This window comes from Bemisia tabaci, chromosome 3 (assembly GCF_918797505.1).
Source record: "Bemisia tabaci chromosome 3, PGI_BMITA_v3".
Taxonomy (NCBI): Eukaryota; Metazoa; Arthropoda; class Insecta; order Hemiptera; family Aleyrodidae; genus Bemisia; species Bemisia tabaci.
The window spans coordinates 6,767,471-6,787,413 of NC_092795.1; the positions used below are offsets into that span (position 1 = coordinate 6,767,471).

The window sequence follows — 19,943 nt, forward strand, 5'->3', positions numbered from 1 at the left end:
TATCTAGGAGAATAGTTCTCTCATTTTGCATGACCTCGCGCCAAAGTCTTTCTTTTTACTTTTTTTAGGGCACGGTACATTCGCGTGAGAATCCAAAAAATTGCTTTAAAATTTAATTTACTAGCTCGACCTCCGGCGCACGACAGGAACTTCACCGGCTGTAGTTTGCCTCGCTAAAGTCAACATCCCTCTCAATCATTAAACAAGACGTAATGTAACACTACGCCCCGGGAACATAGGTGCCTGGTTGGATCAAATAAACGCAATTTTTGGTCCGACACTAATAATACGTCAGTTTTGCTGGTCACGAAATCAAGTTTTGATGCTAGATTCTTGTAGATTAGCTACAAATAATAAGATCTGTCCAAACAGCAACTTTCTACGTTCAATCGCGCTTTGAAACATCCGGTTTATGACGTCACCCACCGCGGTAGTGACACAATTGGTTCCTTCCACCTTGCTCTCATCCGAGTTTCACGTTGAGTAACCAGTGATATTGTGAAGTACATTTTGCAATAAGGAACCACTATTTCTGGCACTTCCATGAAAGCGCCTTTCTGCAAGGGAATCCAATGACATGTACGTTGTTTCTAAAATGGGCCAGAAATAGTGGTTCCATATTGCAAAATGTGGTCCATGTGTGTCCCCCGACAAATGAAACCAAGGGTGTCACTACCGCGGTGGATGACGTCATAAACCGAATTTTTCTAAGCGCGATATCTCTGTTAATATTCAACATAGAAAGTTGCTCTTCGAATGGATCTTGTTAGTTTTAATTTATCTACAATAATCAAGCATCAAAACGCGATTCTGCGACCAGCGCGACTGACCCATTGCTTTGGACGTCTGCACGTTTTTAACCTCAAGAATCAGGCCGTCGCACATTTTTTAAATAGCTCTCTCCCAGAAGATAGTAGACTATTATTACTGTCATTTCATATAGCTGGTAATACCGGAGTAACAATTAATTATCTTGATCTTAAAAGATCTTTAAAGATCAAATTTTAAGTCATCGAGCGGAACCAAGTCCTTAATTTTGTAACTAATCAAAATTTTACTTTCAGGACAAGGTCAATGTGTCCACGGATATGAAATACCCGGAAAATCGAGAATTTTCAAGGAATTTTTTTAGGTCGGGGAAATCAAAGAACTCTACAAAAAGACTGGAAATTTGTAAAATCTTGAAACTTGAAGCAGAAAAAAAAATTAGCGTTGCGTTGTCCATGCAATCAAACTGAGTCTCAGCCTGATTCGGGGTGAAATACACTCTGAGTACATCGGGATGGCGTGCTTTGCGATGTATCGATTAGTATGCCATTCACACCTATAAACCGATCGAGTATCAGGGAATTTGCAGCGAATACCATAATAATCGATTTTATATCCCAGCTTCAAATGGGATAATATCAATAGTTGATTATCACGCCTCACCACTGTCTTAGTAATGAACGTCGGAATGCTTTCAGTTAAAAATTCCAATAATTTTAGCTCATTAAATTATTGGCACCTGAGAAAGAAGCGCACACGCTTCTGTCATTTACAGTGAAATCAATGCCACATTGTTTTCCATTCCACGCCGGTAAATTTTCGATGAAATATTTCTGGTAAATTCAGGGAAAATTTGGAAAATTCAGGGCAAATCTGGAAAATTTAGGGCTTGCTTTTCGCCGAGTCTATGGACACCCTTTTAGAATCCAAATTTAAATGGAATCCTGAAAAATACGTGTCTCCTTGCCCTTCAAGTTCTTGCCAAAAATTAAACGGCACAAATTTTGCAACAGCCCCATTCGGCTCGAAGTTGGAACAAAGAGAAAAGAGAACGAGCGGGTAAAAATGTGGACCAGTCCCTGAGTCTCTCTTATCACGAGTACGAAACGGAGAAAACGGACCGTTTGCCATTTTAATGAGTGCGAAACTGGAACAGTTATGCTCAGCCTGGCATGAGAGTTCTTTTTTGAAGGTGCGAACCGCTCGCCGGATCAGAATTTTACCCCTCCCCCCCTCCTCCCACCACCACAAGGCTCCCGAGCTACGGAGTGGTGAATTTATTCAACTCGCATAGAGATTAAATTTGCTTTTTCAATTTTTTAAGAGCCGGCGCGCCCAAGAATACCTCTTTTTTTCCGCCTTCAATCTCCTTTTTCCGGCGACACGAATCAATTTTCCTAGGCTAACGCTCGGTGAAAAGATTATCATCGGCGGTTTTTTATGTATTTTTTAATTGTCAATTTATTTAAAATAATTCCAGTCTTGCCCGACTGTTAAAATGACTTCCAAAAATGCCGATTTTGCTCCGAGAAGTAAACTACTCGGTAGTTGTTACCGTGAATTTTCGCCCCTAAATGTGAAAACCTTATCGTATCGAGTGAACTGGAAATGTGAGTTAATCATCAATTCCCGGCGGCCTGAGGACCCAAAGCAAGTAGAATCGGCATTGACGCACATTGCTGTTTCGCCTTCCATTTTTGAGGTAGGCCAGAACACCTACTCCTGCTCCATGCAGCAATAGTTACTTACGCGAGGATGTAACGTGGTTCGTTGTGCGCAGTTCGTGCCTCACCGTAAATTATCTGAAAATCAATTACTTAACTTCATCTATCGGTTGCGTGGCCTGTTTTGCAACAAATCGATTAATCTGTCTTTTAAACCTGTTAAAGGCACATAAAGGGACATAAGTGCAGTTTTTGAAAAAAATTGAGATACTCATGAACTCGACTAAAACTAGTTTAAATGTAAATTCTGCGAAAAATTCACTACGAAAATCCAACTTTAAATCATCAAAAGGTGAGTTTTAACTTCCTTTCCGCCGTATGGATCCATGTTATTCGGAAATTTTAAATGCGTCTTTCTTGAAATAACAAAAACTGCACTTTCGCGCCTCGTTCTCCAAGCCCCTTAATTATCAGGTTGTCGCAACAAATACTTCGGTACTTACTTTGGTACTTACTTTGGTACTACTATACTTGGTAAAATTTTGGTAGCCAATAATTCACGCTTCGCAACTGTCATTTGCCAAGTTAAATGTCAACCATTGTCAATCCATCAAATCATTCAAATCACCATTACTCAAGGTACACACAATGACTCGTATGAGAGCAATAAGTCACTCCCGAATTTCTCGAGGCAAACGGTATTTCTCATGAGGATTTGCAGAAAGCGTCTCTTCCCTGAGTTTTAATTCTGAAACAATATCGGATTTTTTCACCCACTCTTAGCGAGATTTTAGCACAATTTCCTTGCACAGTTTTGAGGGGATGCTCTGAGCTTCCTCTTCTCGTATGTACGTATTATTTGCAGACTCGTAGTGGTAATTAGCGTGTCTCAGGTTTGTTGACTCTTTGGATGGTCTGTGATCTTTGCGTAACTAACTTAGGAGTTAGCTGCCTGCTCAAGCAAGCCGTCCATATTCCCTTATCTAAATTATTTATTTTGTGTTCAGGGGCACTTGAACATTCATCCTCTGCAGCCAATTTTTTCTTCGTTTTCTTCTTCTTCTTCTTCCGCGCCCTCATTAAGTGTAAGTAGTTGTATGCAGGTCTGTAGAGTGAAATTCTATGGTAAACGAGTTCATTTTTTATTCTCTCAAGAGATCTTTTCTTGCCACCTGCCTCCTCCCTTGCCGTTTCCCTCGACTTACAGTTAGTTTTCTCCGAGACCACTATTGTGAACTTTTGACTTTGATAAATAATTATTACTTACCTATATCTCCTCTGATTAGGGAACCAAAGCTTCCATGTTAGCAAATAGAAATGAGTCGGTTGCTTTAGTAGCACAGTCGTTGTCTGGTCGTTTGAGCGTACATAGAAACGAAAAAATAAGAAGATCTGCTTCAACGCCAAGTTTCTGTGTCCATAAAGTCGTTTCCAGGGTGCAGCATTCTACCGTGTTAAGAAGAACGCAGTGTAAGCCTTTAGACGTTGCCAAATTTCCTTTTTCAAATACGGATTTATTGGAAAAGTTTTGGTTGTTTTTCTTTCATTTTTTCCAGGCAATATTGTTTGATTTTTAATCTAAAATATCTAATAAATTCAAGGAAATATATGCATAACCTCCCAAAAGTCCTTCGTTGGGCCCAGCATCTATACTCTCCCTATGAGGGCACTCCAGTAGTATGGGCATCATCTCCACCCCAAGTATTTTCTAAAAATGAAGAAGAACACGCATCATTGAGTTTTAGGTGGCCCTCGTCGTTCATCGACAATCTTGGAGTAAACTCCCAGATGATCCGGGAAGTGAGGACAGCGAGGCAATTTCCGAGGATTGTCGCCGAATTCAATAAGAGTTCACCAGCACTCTAATCCGGTTTCCGCGGGCACTTTAAAGTTCCGAGTTTTTTTACATCTGATTTTCGTTTCCGGATCGCCTCCGCTCCGGGCTCTTTTTTGACTCCCCCGGATTGAAGTCGACAGACGTTGCATACAGTCAACTTCTATTTAATTAACTGCTTGTCGTTTCTCTCCTCTTTCCTCTCTTTGTCAGTTTCTTCTTTTTCTTTTTTCAGTTCCGCGGAGTGTGAGGACGATCGGCAACGGCCCGCTCCGACATGCCTGTCACGTTCTTGTAAGTAAGCTCCGTCTTACATTCTCAGCCCCCCCCCCCCCCCCGCTCCCGCCTTTCCGAGCCGCTCACTGGGGTGTTTAGCCTCAGATGCCGGCCAAAATTATTCAACAGCTGAAATGGGGCACCAGACAAGAGCCTGTGTCACACAATAGCCTGTGTCACACAATAGCCTGTGTCACACAATAGCCTGTGTCACACTATCAAATACTCCATCAAAATGTCAAGGTCGAGTGCTGTGATTGGTCCGAGTCATCGAATTAGCCAATCACAACACCTGCCCTTGATATTTTGATGGCTAGCTTTGATAGTGTGACACATGCATATCAAAGCTAGCCATCAAAATATCAAAATCAGATGTTGCGATTGGCTTATTCGATGATTCGGACCAATCACAGCACTCGACCTTGACATTTTGATGGAGTATTTGATAGTGCGACACAGACTAAGGTCTGAGTAAGAATTTAACGTCATATGTTTTCCCTTAAAAGTTTTAGTCGTAGAGAACGATTCACACAACGGACAGTTCGGAAAACAACTGTTGGCTCAAGCATGATGATTCTTGAATTTGCCGCCAAGAATTTTTTTTATTTTGATTAAAGCTGAGTTTTTCTCGATACAAGAAAAAAATATTGAGTTCAGCAAAAATGTAGTTTATGTTAAGCAGCGAATTCTTAAATCATGAAAAAATACTTATTGGCTGCAAATTTAAGATTCTGTTTTTTCAGTAACAAATTCTGGACGAGACATTTATTTTATCATTTATTTTCAAGTATTCTTAACACAGACCTAACGGAAGGGAAATTATGAAAACTACGTCACTGATCGTTTTTTTTCTTCTTTTTTGTTTTTTTACAATTTGACAAATGTTAATTGTAAACACTATCCTCTAGCTAACACTATTCTACTCTCTCTATCTGTCCTCTTCTCTCCTCTATGTGTGCATTTTTACAAAATGAACGACGTCTGCGGCGGGTGAAAACATTGTTCAGTTGGGTTCGGTTGGGTCACGCAACTAAACTAACTCTGTGGTAGTGCGTGAAGTATCATCAAGCGATGAAGGCGCGTAGAGCCGTTGCCGCGCTGATCATGAATGGGAATCTTACTACTTTACATTACATGACTGCTAATTATAGTGAATCGTCGAGTTTTCAATTACCGCTTTTGGACATTGTTTCTCGAAAGGGAACAAAGCGACATCAACGGTTGCCAAAATTCTCTCGACAACGTATTCACTTATTACAAGAGAGTGGTTGTAACGATTCGTTCGAAAGTTTCGAGAAAATATATCATGCAACAAATGTGACGTGGAGCGAATTCCCTGAAATTGTCCAACAAATCGGCTTACTCATTGTTTTGTCTAACAAAAAATCCATCGTTCGATAAAATTTGGCAACGTATAATTGCTCGTATGGTGTTTTCCTTAATACAGCAGTGTAGTTTGCACTTTTTTTCAGGGTTTCGCGCGCTCTGAGACATTCATGGTATTCGCGGGGCGAATTTCGTCACCGGGGTGACAAAATTTTATGGTCTCAGATTTTGTCACTTTGGAAGGACGTGGATGTTTGCTCTTTCATCTATCTGTCTTCCTCTTTCTTCTATTTTCATCTATATGTCTTCCTCTTTCTTCTATTTCATCTCTTGGGACCTATTCAACAAAAGAGCACTTTTAAGCTTGCAAAAAAACTGCATAATCCTATTGCATCCAGAATCCGAGATGGCGCTTCTGTTCCTAAGCGGTGATTCTAAGTATGACCAGCAGGCTGATTATGGAAATTAATAGACAAAGCGATAGACAAGGAAGACATAGGGAAAAGGGAGCGATCCTATCTTCGCCCCATTTTCATACTGTCTTTTATGCCTTTGTATTTTTATTTCTCTTCCTAACCATTTTTATCTTTGTTTCTTTCTTTTTTTTATCTGATCAAAGTGATTCGATGTTTTCCGTTACGCGTAGAGTGAAATTTTTTGAAAACGCGTAAGGTCTGAAAATAAGATGTGATATAATTGGATTGCATTTTGCAAAAAGCAACCACTAGCATTGCAATGTTGCTAAGATCGTGCAACTTCTTTTTTCTTGGAGGAAAAACCCGATTATCCATCAATAGTTTCTATTTTACTCGCTAAAAACTGTAAATTTAAGACAAAAATTACCATCTAAATTTCGTAGTTTTTCACGATTTCCGCAATTTTATTGCAAAGATGAAGTTGCACAATCTTAGCATCATTGCAATGCTATAGTGGTTCCTTTTTGCAAAATGCAATCCAATTATACCTCTATCACGCCAAAAAAAAAAAAAAAAAAAAAATATAGAAAAAACCCCGCTTCGACCAATGAGATTGCTCCATTTTGCTTCTGTCTTTTATGTCCATCAATTCCAAAAATGAGCCCTCGGGGCTTGCGAATTTTGGCCGGATTTTAAGGGGGAGCAGCGGGGTGTGCGGCGGCCCCGGTCGCGTTCGGCGAGAGCCCCGTCTGCCGGCTTTTTCCAGCCTCTCAAGTCCTCCGGGCTCCCTTTTTTCTCGCAATTGCAGTCGCGCTTTCCCGCGCTCCACTGTTTTTCCTGCCGGAGGAATTCCGACACACTGCAGTTTGCGCCTTAAATAATTTACAATTTATCGGAAGTCTTGCAGTAAGCGGCAGGAAATAAACCCCACCCCCTCCACCTCGCCCCCTTTCAGCAAGGCGTCTTTCCCAGCGTCACTTCGGCGGAATCAATTTAAAATGGAACTGCTCGCTGCGGTGTCATTCTGTAGCCCGATTGCAGGAAATTATAATCGCAGATTCCTGAGCAGCCTCCTCCTTTTTTTCTTAATTTTTGTCCCCGCCTTTTTACTCTCGGTTAATTAAATTACGCCAAATTGACCATATTTGAGGGACTTTGAGGACAAGGCGCACAAGTGCAGTTTTTGAAAAAATTTAAATAATAATGGTTTCAAGTAAAACTAGTCGCAATGCAAATTCTGTGAAAAATTCGCTTCCAAATTTCATTTTTAAGGCATCAAAAAGTAGATTTGACCTTTCTTTCCACCAAAATGATCCATGTGGGTAATTTCGAGACTGCAAACACGTATTTCTTGAAAAAGCAAAAACTGCACTTACGCGTCTTGTCCTCCAAACCCCACTCGTAGCCGTGACTCGTAGCGCCCGGCAAGGGACGGGCCGCTTTGCAGCCAAGGAAGACCCCTTATTATCTCATATTTCATAAAACCATACCTCGAATTTCAGGCACGTCACACGCCATGCGCTGGGAAGAATAAATCCTACGGAGGCCAGAACAACAACTCCGGCTTTTGTTCGGAAGTTGATTCATCTCCCGAGAAGCCGAAAATTTCCACGCGCCTCAGAATTCACGGGGAGGGCGCAGTGATAAAAGAGTGACTTCCTCTCTCGTTGTAATTATAAACAGAATGATAAATGACAGTGGCGTCGTGTGCTTCGCGATGTATCGATTAATCCACCATTTAAAACCATACAAAAAGATCGATAAATAGGGTGTTCGCATCGATAATCGATCCTTTACCATAGTTTCAGATGGGGAAATATCGATAATCGATGATTCACGCCTCGCCCTGAATGATAAATGATCCGGTCGCGAATCGCAGCCGAGCTTATTCCGGTTGTCTCGATAGCGCCCCCTCCCTCCCGCACCCCATCCAGGCCTCGTTTGATTTCTGATATTTTCGCCCCCTCCCCTCGCCCCTCGCTCCCTTATCTAACGTTGTTTGTTAGCGTCTCAAGTTTTCCCCCCGATAAAATTGAAATAATTATCAGGTCGCTCCTCAACAAGTTGATGTTTATCGTGCTTTAATTTTCCCCCGCGCCGCCCCGCTCCGTCGCAGTTCCGCCGCGCTTCTCGCCCCCGCCCCACCCTCGCGCACCGCAAAAACCCGCTCCGAAAGTGATTAATTTTGATTCCTCTTTAACCTCCCCGTCCTCCGAACTCGCGGTTACCGATTTTGTGGAGTGGCGTTTCCGCTATCGATCCTGATCTCGAGCGCGGAATCCGCCCTGATTAGCGGGCGATTCGTAATCGTTATCGCATTACTCTGATCGATAAATCCCTATCTTAGCACTGGTAATTATCGATTAGAGCATTCGATAATGATGTGACAACCCAGGGCGCGTAGGACGCGAGGCTCCTATCGTAAAGTTTCATAATCAAGGAACGCAGGCTATTCCAGGGTATCTATAGCGACTGGGGAAACCGGGAAATATCAGGGAGCTGTTTTGGGTGTCAGGGAAATCAGGGAAAACGTCGGGGAATCTGCAAAAATTCGGCATGTCAGGCAATTTTATTTTGCAAGCAATTTTCATGTCAGGGAAACGCGGGAAACGTCACGGAAATCGAAAAACACGAATTTTTTAGAAAGTGTTCTAAAAAATTTTCCTCTTGCGGAAATTTCTACCAGAGTTTCTGCTGATGTCTTTTAAATTTTATGAATGATGCAAAAATATCTCGCATAAGTTTAGGCGCCATATATTTTGCTCTATTTTTTACATTATATTCCTAAAACATGAAAAAATTCTTACTTACATCTAATCAGTTCAAACGTGTCCCCAGACCCCATCATCAGAGTCCATCATCCAACCAATAAAATCACTACATTTTCCCCTTGTCGTGGTAATAAACCCCGTGTATCGGTGGTGAAACGACGAAACTACTTGAGCATCTTGCCTTGCAAGATACTCAACTGCAAGGACAAACCAAGTCCATCACCCCCCCCTTCAAGTCTATAACAACCGCCTGTTTCAATCAATAGGATTGCTCTATTTTCCTTTTGTCTTCTTTGTATATGGCTTTGTCCGTCGATTTCACTAATACTACTTCCTTACTTTAATACTGTACTGATTACTTACTTTTTTATTCAATGGAGACTTTGCAGGTGTCTGAAATTTTGTAAATTTCATGTTTAAAATGTAACTACTGAAAGAACTGGGCTCGATGATATCCTTGGTTTCCAAATTGAACAATTATTAATGGAAGTATGACAAAATAAGATAATCTGTCAAAGTACATATGTTTAAATGGGAAATGCCGTCAGGTGACGTCACAAGGCGGCACGTATTCTCGCTTTTAAATCGGTTTTTCCTCCAATTTCCATATTTTAGAAACAAATGTATGAAACATACTGCAAACTCGGCTCATTAAACACTCACAGATGAATTAGCAATACAATTTTAATGTGCAATTTCTCCATTTGAATGAACTAGTAGAGATATTTGAGAAAAAATTTGTATCACAGAAACGTAATAAGACGGTTTGAATTATTTTCACAAACTTCTCTTCATAAAAATAAAAAAATGAGAAAAGAATATGCCCATTTGGAGGAGATTTTGCATCGTTCTAATGTTCAAACTGCGTTTTCCCCTAGCACGGCAGTATGGTGCATGGTCGCGGCACGCACTCGAGTCAGCAAACGAACAGGGCTCATCCGAAGAAAGACGCATGTGCCACGCGACTCTCGGAGCACTTACGTCTCTCTTCAACTCAGCGAGGCCGGGAGTCATCCGTCGGGGAGGAATTATAGGAGTTTACTTAGAGGTGCTCGATAATGGGCTTTTCGCATGAGCGCCAGACATTCGTGATTTAATAAGAGGGCACCGTTTAATGCCATTTTAAATGCAAATCCCGAGAAAGGCCCCCTCGAACGCCCGCGCGGGCCGCGTGCTAAATCGCCTTTGCACCGCGCAGCGCGGCCCTGATAATACGCACGGCCCCAACCCACCGGCCAAACCACTCATGTCCCACAGGGATCATACGCGAGGACGCGGTTCTTGCTAAGTGTGGTGCGTCGTAACTTATTCGGGTTCATCGGAGGGCTCTGCGAAATCACAGCTCAACAGATTTACTCGCACATGGGGAAAAATGTCCTCCCGGGATTAACTTTAAATTCAGGGACGGTGTGTTCAAAGGCTGATTTTATTTTGTCTCGCGTGAAGAGAAATCCAGTGGATTCGACCGTGGTCCAACCGGTCGGAATCAGATTTCTCCAGATGTCAGTAGACGATCGGCGTGAGGTAAGCCATGGCAATCAAACAAAGGGCAACACTGTTTTGCCTCCATTTAAAGCCATTATAAATGATTAATCTCGGGTGAGGCGAGCTGATTCGATAGGTATCGATTATTTTACATGCAATTGAATGACGGAGCCCGGTGTTGCCTAATTGCTACCGCAATTGCACGGCTAGAGGAACTTAATTACATTGTGACGTTGCGAAGTTTCGTCTGATTACTTGCTTCTTCATTCATCAACGGCATAATAGTTTATGTTGAGCATTTTAAGGAATTTTCGTTCACGAAACAAACAAAAAATTACCCATTAGTTTGAACAAAAATTTGCAGTATTCCTTGCACGAAATTTCCTGACAGAAAATACTCCACTGTAACAAGTATTACTAATATTGACTGAGCACGAGCCGATATAACATTTTAAGCCGCATCCGTGAGTACAGAGTAAACGAAGCACAATTTTCGTCAAGCAAATTAGGCGACTTCTTCTTTTGAACGGCGAACAAAACAGGAAACTTGGAAGTAATCGGACAACAGAATACGCTGCATCTTCTTCTTGGCAGTGAAATTTAGGAAAACTATTCTATTTTTAGCGAGGTAAATTTTGTAAAGTGATTTATAACCTGCGTCCAATGACTTAAAACTGCAAAGAAAATAAGAGAAAACTCATTCGAAACCAAGTGAATATGATTTTGTAATACCCCACACTTTGCGCGCTCTTAACGGATGAGTGATCCCTGGCGAAAAATGGTTCAGTTGGGTTCGGTTAGGTCACGCAACTAAACTAACTCCGTGGTAGTGCGTGAGGTATCTTGAAACAGTGAAGGCGCGTGGAGCCGTTATCGCGCTGATCGTGAAAGAGAATCTTGCCCACTGTACATTTAATCACTGTTAATTACAGTGAATCATCGATTTTGCAAAGACCAGTTCTCGGCTGTTTCTCGAAAGGGAACGAAACTACTTCAACGCTTGCCAAATTTCTCTGAATAATGTATTTATTTACAAAAGGACGGTTTTGTCGATTTGTTCGAAAGTTTCGAGGAAATTTCGCATACACCAATGTGGCATGGAGAAAATTCCTAACATTTTTCCGACAAATTGGTACAGTCATTGTTTGGTGCAACAAAAAATAATTTTCCGATAAAACTTGGCAACGTCTGATTGCTCATATGACGTTTTTCCTTACTTCAATAGTGTAGTTTGCACTTCTTTTTCGGGGTTTTGCCCGCCCTGCGACATTCGAATCGTTCACGGGGCGAATTCGTCACTGTTCTTCATTCGATCGAGAACTTTTGAATAAATCGGTAGTTCTTCTATGAAAAGAACCAATAAACATCATCAGCTGTTGCCAAATTTTTTAGAAATATTCATTTTTTGTTTTACAGAATAATATGCACCGATTTTTCGGAAAATTCGTGGATTTGCTACATGAGAAGTTTCCTCGAAACTTTCGAACGAATCGATACAAATTCTTTTGTAAATGAATACCTACAATACAAGTTGAATTTCCTTCAATAAAGTACAAACTCCGATAGATTGAATCTCTTTCACCTTTCCAGATAATTTAATCAGGACTATCCGAAAATGCCAAAAATAATAAATATTCATACCTTTCCTCCAATATTAATGTTTAATCGGAGAGAAATGTAGCAATGTTCAAATGTTAATGAAGCGTTTTTTTTTTTTTTTTTTTTTTATTACACAAACTCAAGCGACGAAACAAATAACTAGCCGACCATGCTGAGAAAAAAAACGAGAAATGCCTTCAGACGTTGCCAACTTTCCCTTGATGTAATGGAGATTTTCAAGGAAACTTGTGAATGATTTCCTTCCAATGGACCACTAAACAAGGTACAAATTAAGCATTCTGATACATGTTTCCTAACCAAAATTTCACGTAAAACACGATTTTTGCGATGAAAATTACTGAAATTAACTCCTAACTAAGATATTTAATGTTTCCTGACGCATGAATTCAAACCACCCGCTCATGAAAACACAATAGTCTAAGAGAGTCGAATCACACGCTAAACTTTACCATGACAATCTCTGCGATATGAAAATCTGGCAACCCCAATCTTGAGACTTTGGCTCAGCTATAGCAAATTGTTTAAACTTTGAACGATAAAGGGTAGGAAAGGAACAATGCTCGATTGAGAAGCCTGCCCAAACTGTTGTGAGGCGCGATTTGACTCACGTGGAGAATTGCGTTTCTTGCGACCGGGCAATTCAAAATCCCCTTAACCAATGTAAAGTAAAAACGTTAATATCTTAGTTAGGAGTTGATTTCAGTAATTTTCAATGCAAGAATCGTGTTGTACGTGCAATTTTTATTATTAAACATGTTTCAGAATGCTTAAATTCGTACCTTGTCTAGTGGTTCATTTTTCCGAGAATTCCATCCACGATTTCATTTAAAATATCTGAACCGTTCAAATAATAATATCCATAATCCGACGCACACTGGACCGAATCAATAGGAGAAGTCGGACAAAATCTGGAATCTTTGAAAGCTTATGTTTTTAAAAGTATGAATTAAACAATCATGGCCTCCCTCAAAAGTAAATATTCAATCGGGGGGAACCGGTGACAAGTTTCAAATGTTCGCAAGACGTTCTCTCTTATATAGCACAAGAACCGGAGCGACCAGAGGCGAGGCATGAATGATCGATAATAGTATAGATTTTTCCGTTTTGAAGCTGTGGTAAAGAATCGATTATTAAGGTGTTAGGTGCGAACACCCCGTTTATCGATACTTTTCCGTAGGTTTAAATGGCAGATCAATCGATATATCGCAAAGCACGCCACGCCACTGGGAGCGACGCACACTGACCGAGTCAATAGGAGAAGTCGGACAAAATCTGGAATCTTTGAAAGCTTATGTTTTTAAAAATATGAAACAAACAAGTTTAAAAGTGGTTTCATTTGTTCGAGTAATTCGTGAAATTTGTGTTTTTCGTGAAAACACCTCTTGAGATTGAATTTGTGACAGGATTAACATCAAAATTTGAAACTTTAGCCAAAAATTTCATGTCCGACCTCCTTATAAGCTCGATCCACCGTGCGACGGAACAAGAAGCCGCGCGTCTCCGAAATCGCGGAGAAGGAAGGTGGAGTTTTTAATCACTATACATGTCGGAGATACTTTCCGAAGTTTCGAGCCGATGCAAGTGCCTTGATTAAGTCGGCCGAGAAGGAACAGATTGCACTACAGCGTCTCAAATCGTCGCTTCCTCGACAAAACAACATATCTGCAACATCACACGAGCCTCAAAAACATCGAGTTGTACGGACGGCCGGGCTCACGTCGAATTGCAGTTGTGAGCTTTCATCGCTGAGCGTTTGAAATGTCTCCCGGATCCATCGGGAGGGGAACAGCGTCATATTTTAAACAAACACGAAGAAGCTCAGAACTACGGCGTCAAGTCAAAACGCCGTATGAGCCTTCAGACGTTGCCAAGTTTCCTTCGATGAAACAAGAATTTCCAGGAAAACTTGTAGATATTTTTCCCCCCGATTTTCAGAGCATTTCGTTCGGAATTTCGTATGAAGTATCTGAAAATGTATAGTGTAAATATTCATATCTTTTCTCAATAACAATAATTTACTGGGAGAAATTTGGCAACATTTGAATCCTCATAGGGCGTTTTTCCTCGCCCCGGCAGAAGAGAACCCTGCCCATGCGACACCCCCCCCCCCCGCACCTCCCTGCCCTCGGCTCGCCTTTGTCTGTCGACCTTAGAGAAACTTTTCATTTTCCTCCTCATTCGGAGTATAATTTAAATAAATTTCAGAATTAATTCTCCCGGGCAAGAACGACTCTCGAAATTTATAGTAAAACAACAACCTCGCGACCCTTGATGAGGCGGCTTCTTCGCGGGGAGAAATTGTTACTTCCATCCCGGTCGAACTCGTTATGATTTTTTACGCAGAAACTGAGTAATGGTGTTTACGAGGTTTTTCCCTCCCAAAGCTCTCTCATAAAGAAGTATGTTCGCGGTTCTTACATGGTTTTGATGTTTGCTGTGCTAAGGAAAAACACCGTATGAACATTCGAGAGTTCCCGAATTTCCTTCGATAAAATGTTACTTTATGAGAAAAGGTATGAATATTTTTCCGAGATATTTTCAAGAACTTTAGGTAAAATTGCGACCAAAATTATGTGAAAAATTGGAAGAAAAATATTTACAAATCATCCCGAAAATTCGTGATTTACCGACGGAAATTTGGCAACGCCCGAAGGTTCATACGGCGTTCTCCCTTAGCACGGCAGTATTGCTTTATTCCTGCTCGAATTCCGAATCCATCGTTCGTTGTATTTAAATAAATGTGAACGTTTACCGTCCAATTTGGCCAAAAAAAAGGTTGTTTTTTGAGAACATGCGAGACTATTTCCTTGATTGTTTGATGTGTAATATCAAATTGCGAATGCAGTTCTTTTAAAAATTAGAATAGAAATAAACTTAAATTTCCCTCTCTTTTTGAAAATTACACCTCTATCGAAGACAGTTTGTCAACATCTGGAAGTAAGATCTCTAGTGTTCTTCCTTTAAACGGTAATGCGGGTAAAGGGATACCGGCCCCCAGAGGCAAAATATTAAGTAAAGAGATTATTTCGAAAAATCGAATTTTGAGATTTTGACAAAAAATCGAATTTTGAGATTTTGACAAAAATCGAATTTGAGATTTTGACAAAAAATCGAATTTTGAGATTTTGACAAAAAATCGAATTTTGAGATTCTGACGGAAAACCTCTCACAAGTATCTTAAAAATAAGTCGCGAGCCGATTACTTCCTTTTTTGCACTGGAGGGCAAAAAAATCGCACTTCAACCCACGATGAATTACCAACCCCGTAAACGATAATTCAGAATTTTCAACAGATTTTCTCTTAAAATAACGGTTTTTGCACCAGAAACTTTAAATCACTATGACTTCGGTTTGGTTTGAATCTCGTCCCTCGAACGTTTGGAGAACACTTCTCCATGCACCGGAACCAGTAATGCAATTCTAAGTTTTTGGACTGAGGAACTTTTCTCGGACTTTTTGTATCTGAAATAGCGTGTATCCATTATCGATCCCCCTTTACAACCGGGTACTTTGATAAGCACGTCTAAGTACTTTGTTCGTGTCTGCTTTCCTCGGTCCAAGAATGATTCTGTTGCAATCTCGATCTCTCTGCTCCTCTCTGTGAAATTAATTGCGCGAATCCTGTCTCATTTCCTGCGTTGGTTCTGCAACGGTCGCACTACCTTCTCGAGTTGTCAGCGCTCGAGTTGCCAAATGGAATTCCATTGAGTTTCTAGGATTTTCAATTAAGCCAATTACGATTCCCGCGTGAAATTTCGCGAGATTTTGCGATAGCTCCTCTGGTTTTGTCCAAAATCTACCTCGAAGCCACAAAAGCGCTCCAAGTTGAGACGCTAATGGTTTTCGATTATTAAATTATTGGGGAGTCCACCTCTTTAATTAGTCGAATTCTCTAAACAATAGGGATAGAGCTGAACGCGTAATCAAGGTTGCCAAATTGTATCATTGTAGGATATTCTATTTCTCGCCTGCTCTAAAAGCAACGTTTGTGCCTCTTGTTTCCACATGCATATAGGTGCTTTTATGAATGAGCCAGGAATAGTAGTTCCTCATCAGTGGCGTGGCGTGCTTTGTGATATATCGATTAATCTGTCATTTAAACCTATGGAAAAGGATCGATTAATAGGGTATTCGCAACGAACACCTTACTGATCGATTCTTTACCACGGATTCAAAAGGGGAAATATCGATAATCGATCATTCACGCCACGCCACTGTTCCTCATTGCAAAATTTTGTCCGACTATACAACTGGTCCTAATTAGAGAGTGTAGGATTAGCTCTTGAATAGTCGCAGATGAAATGGAATGTGCATGACATTTGTTGCAAATTGGCAACACTAAATCAGTGCATTTAAATGCATATGAAATAATCGATATCTGTTGATGCAGGCTACCACACGAAGAATCGATAATTCCTAACATGTTTAAATGGAGGGTTGCCTACTTGTGTGAATCTTCATTCTGGAAATTTAGTGACCGATGAGCCAAGCGCTGCTACTTTTTATGAAGGCAACACCCTCTTCAATCCAACACTACGATGCAGCTTAACAATATTCTTTTTTACATTTAAAAAAAGATTGGCCGATCCAACCAACAGAAAACTTGGAAAACATTATTGCGTCTCCCAATTGGTACGCATTGGCCTAATGAATCAAAATCAATGTTTCATGCTGTATTTCAACGACAAAGCATATTCTCATGAAATAGAAAGTTAAATTACCGAAGATAAAAATTTCAAAAAAATCTATGCTCACTCTGTTTCTCAAGGATACAAAACTCAATTCAGAGAATAGAACAAGCGCTCTTTCGATTCTTATTGACTTTTATATTGAGAATTCGTGGAATCGACTAACGAGCAAAGAACATTGTTTATGAACGAACTTTTCCCCCTTTTGTACACCGTCAATACCGTCATTTACCCTTTTGTGTTGAATTGGCACAAATCCTTATACGCGGTGTGATATCGAATTCCCAAGAATTTTCTCGCCGAGGCTTTGAGAATGATCGTGTCGACTGTCGAGTTGATTGTGGGCTCGAAGAATTTATATATTAGAGATCTTGCGCTTTTACAATCTACAAAATGGCTCAATGAAGTTATATTCGAAGGTAAACGCTTCTTTTTGCCGAATGATGGATGATACGCAATTTATCGTGCAAAAATTCATTATTACAATAATTGTTACGACCCCTCGTTGGTAAAGCACGGGTTGGACTTAGTTTTTGCATAAAACTCATTTTACGGGAGAACATTTATGAACATTCTTGGCCATCCTGCCCTGCTAAGGAAAAAAGCCGTATGAACCTTCATTTTGCCTCTCGTTTCCATATTTCCATTGACAAAAAGCAAATTTCCTGGAAAAATCGTGAATATTTTACTTTAATTTTTTCAAATAATTTCGTTCGCAATTCACTCTGAAATATCTGGAAATTTCAAGGAAGCATATACATACATTTCTTCAGAAACACACATTTTATCCGGGAACTTTGGCAACTCTTGAATGTTCATACGGCGTTCGTCCTTATCACGGCAGCATTGTGGGTTGATATTGGAATCTGAAGATTGGCAGTGAAATTTTTCGTTTTCAAAGGTTTTCTGCTCTTTTGGGCTTTAAAATCTCTATGTTTCGACACTTCCGCACTATCTCCCTGTTTAGTTATACTCAAGTTTGGCGGAGAGAGCTGAGTCTCCATGATATACTGTCTCCACTCTTGTAAACCTATTTACCCTGGTGGAACGGCAACCGCAGACAGGTGAAAATTCCCCCACCGTCCTCGGTGGCTACATTTGGGGGATGAGGATCGCGTCACAGAAACGAAACACGAGGGGTTGTATATTCCGGCTCCCGGTAGCAGAGAACCCCTGTCCGGATTTACCCCCCATAATAATGCACACATCCTAAAGAGTAGATTAACGTAGCCTTATTCGACTGGCTAGAAATAACCGAGCTTCTGTTTTAATTTTTAATCTAAATTCATCCTTTTGGTCGGCTTTCGCCCCATCATTCAATTATTCAAGCCTTGATTCCCGTTCTCGGATCGCCAAATTGCTCCCGAATTCTAGAAGAGGACATTTTTTTTGTAATCATGAGAACAACCGTGTAGTACAGTTCTCAGATATAGGGAATTTAGAGCAACCTGGTCGGCGGTGACTCACTGAAAAAAAAATCTCAGTGTATCTACTAAGAAAAGGGTAAAATTACCAAGAATTCAGGGTTCTATTTGATCCCAGTTTTTTCTCGGTAAAATTGCCGTTTATGGAATTGGTAATTTTACCGAGAAATCTCGGTAAAATTATTGAGCTTTCTCGGTAATTTTACTGGACCTTGGTAAAAACGCCAATATTTTTTATCGACTGTGGTAGAATTACCGATGATATGCAAAGTTACCGGGAATTGATTACCAATAAAAGTGGTATTCTCACCTGAAAAAAAACAGTAAAAATACCGGTTTTTAGGTAAGCTTACCAGTCTTTCTTGGTAAAATTACCAATAATTGGTAAAAAAAATGAGATGGTAGAGGTACCAACGGACCTTGGTAAAAATGCCGTGAATTTTTTTTCAGTGACTGTGAAAAACTGCCCGTAGACGCGGGAAACTTGAAAAATCGTGTATTAGCGCAGATTGAACACTAAAGGAGTGAATTTGAGAATTTTTTTATGCGCCCAGCATGATTTTTGTGCAATTTTACCCGTAAACGGTATAGTTATTTGGATGTATCTCTTGGGTGCAACAGACTCATTTTATGGAACCCTATTATGAAAAGGTATCATCCGAATACACAAAAAATCCAGATGCGTCCGTAACCGCTGCCGATTTTGGGAATCATTCACTTCGTTTTTTATTTCAACTGCTTCCTCTCCAAGCTATCATCGGCAACCTTGCTGAGTTTGGTTAAGGTCCTTTTTTCTCTGCGTTCCTGGAACTTCCCTGTGTTTAAAAAATTCGATTCTCTATGAAAGGTTGATTTTAAGCGGAAGATTGAATCGACATTCAAGCGCTACAAAGCGGATTAAATTCCCCTCACTCTAAAAGAATAAACAGGGAAATTGAGAGGTGGATCTCGCATACGCGGATATGCGTACGTTTACATCGTGCAAGTATTAGAATGCATAATAACTACTTGCAAAGTTTTGATATAGCGATTATCACAAAGCTTTACGTGAATGCATTAGAAAACTGACTATGAGCCGAGCGTACTCTCTATTTAAGGCCGATTGCGAGGAGTTCACGAATAAAATGGTTCAAAAAAATTATCTGAAGTGAAGAAAAATCGTCTGCTGCTTAAAGAAAAAAATTTTCGTCACAATATTTTCTCATCATAATTTTTTTTAGAAATGTTTTTAAAAAAAAAAAAAAAAAAAAAAAAAAAAAAAAAAAAAAAAAAAAAATTACATCTCTAGCGATTGACATTTTTTCTCAAAACATATAATAAAGCTCTTTTTCAATTCCAAATGTCGTAACTTTTCCTATCATACAAAATTTAATTTTCTTTTAATTGTAAAACCAACTCAATTAAAATCAATCGAAAGAATGATAAGGGGAAAACTTTTCAAATGAGCAATGCCGGGCGGAAAATGGTTATGTTGGGTTCAGTTAGGTCACGCAACTAAACTAACTCCGTAGTAGTGCGTGAGGTATCTTGAAACAGTGAAGGCGCGTAGAGTCGTTATCGCACTGATCGTGAAAGAGAATCTTGCCCACTTTACATTTAATCACTGTTAATTACAGTGAATCATCGATTTTGCAAAGACCAGTTCTCAGACTGAGCACGAGCTGAGATAAC

General features: G+C 40.2%; 1 protein-coding gene across 1 annotated transcript in view; it reads left to right on the forward strand.

The window, feature by feature from the left end:
* LOC109030794 (leucine-rich repeat, immunoglobulin-like domain-containing kekkon 5 protein) overlaps positions 1 to 19,943 on the forward strand; it is a 628,607-nt gene that overhangs the window by 424,145 nt on the left and 184,519 nt on the right. Inside the window, exon 2 of the transcript XR_011899432.1 lies at positions 4,502 to 4,560. The gene's annotated coding sequence lies outside the window, so the exon portion shown is untranslated. The remainder of the gene's footprint in view (positions 1 to 4,501; positions 4,561 to 19,943) is intronic.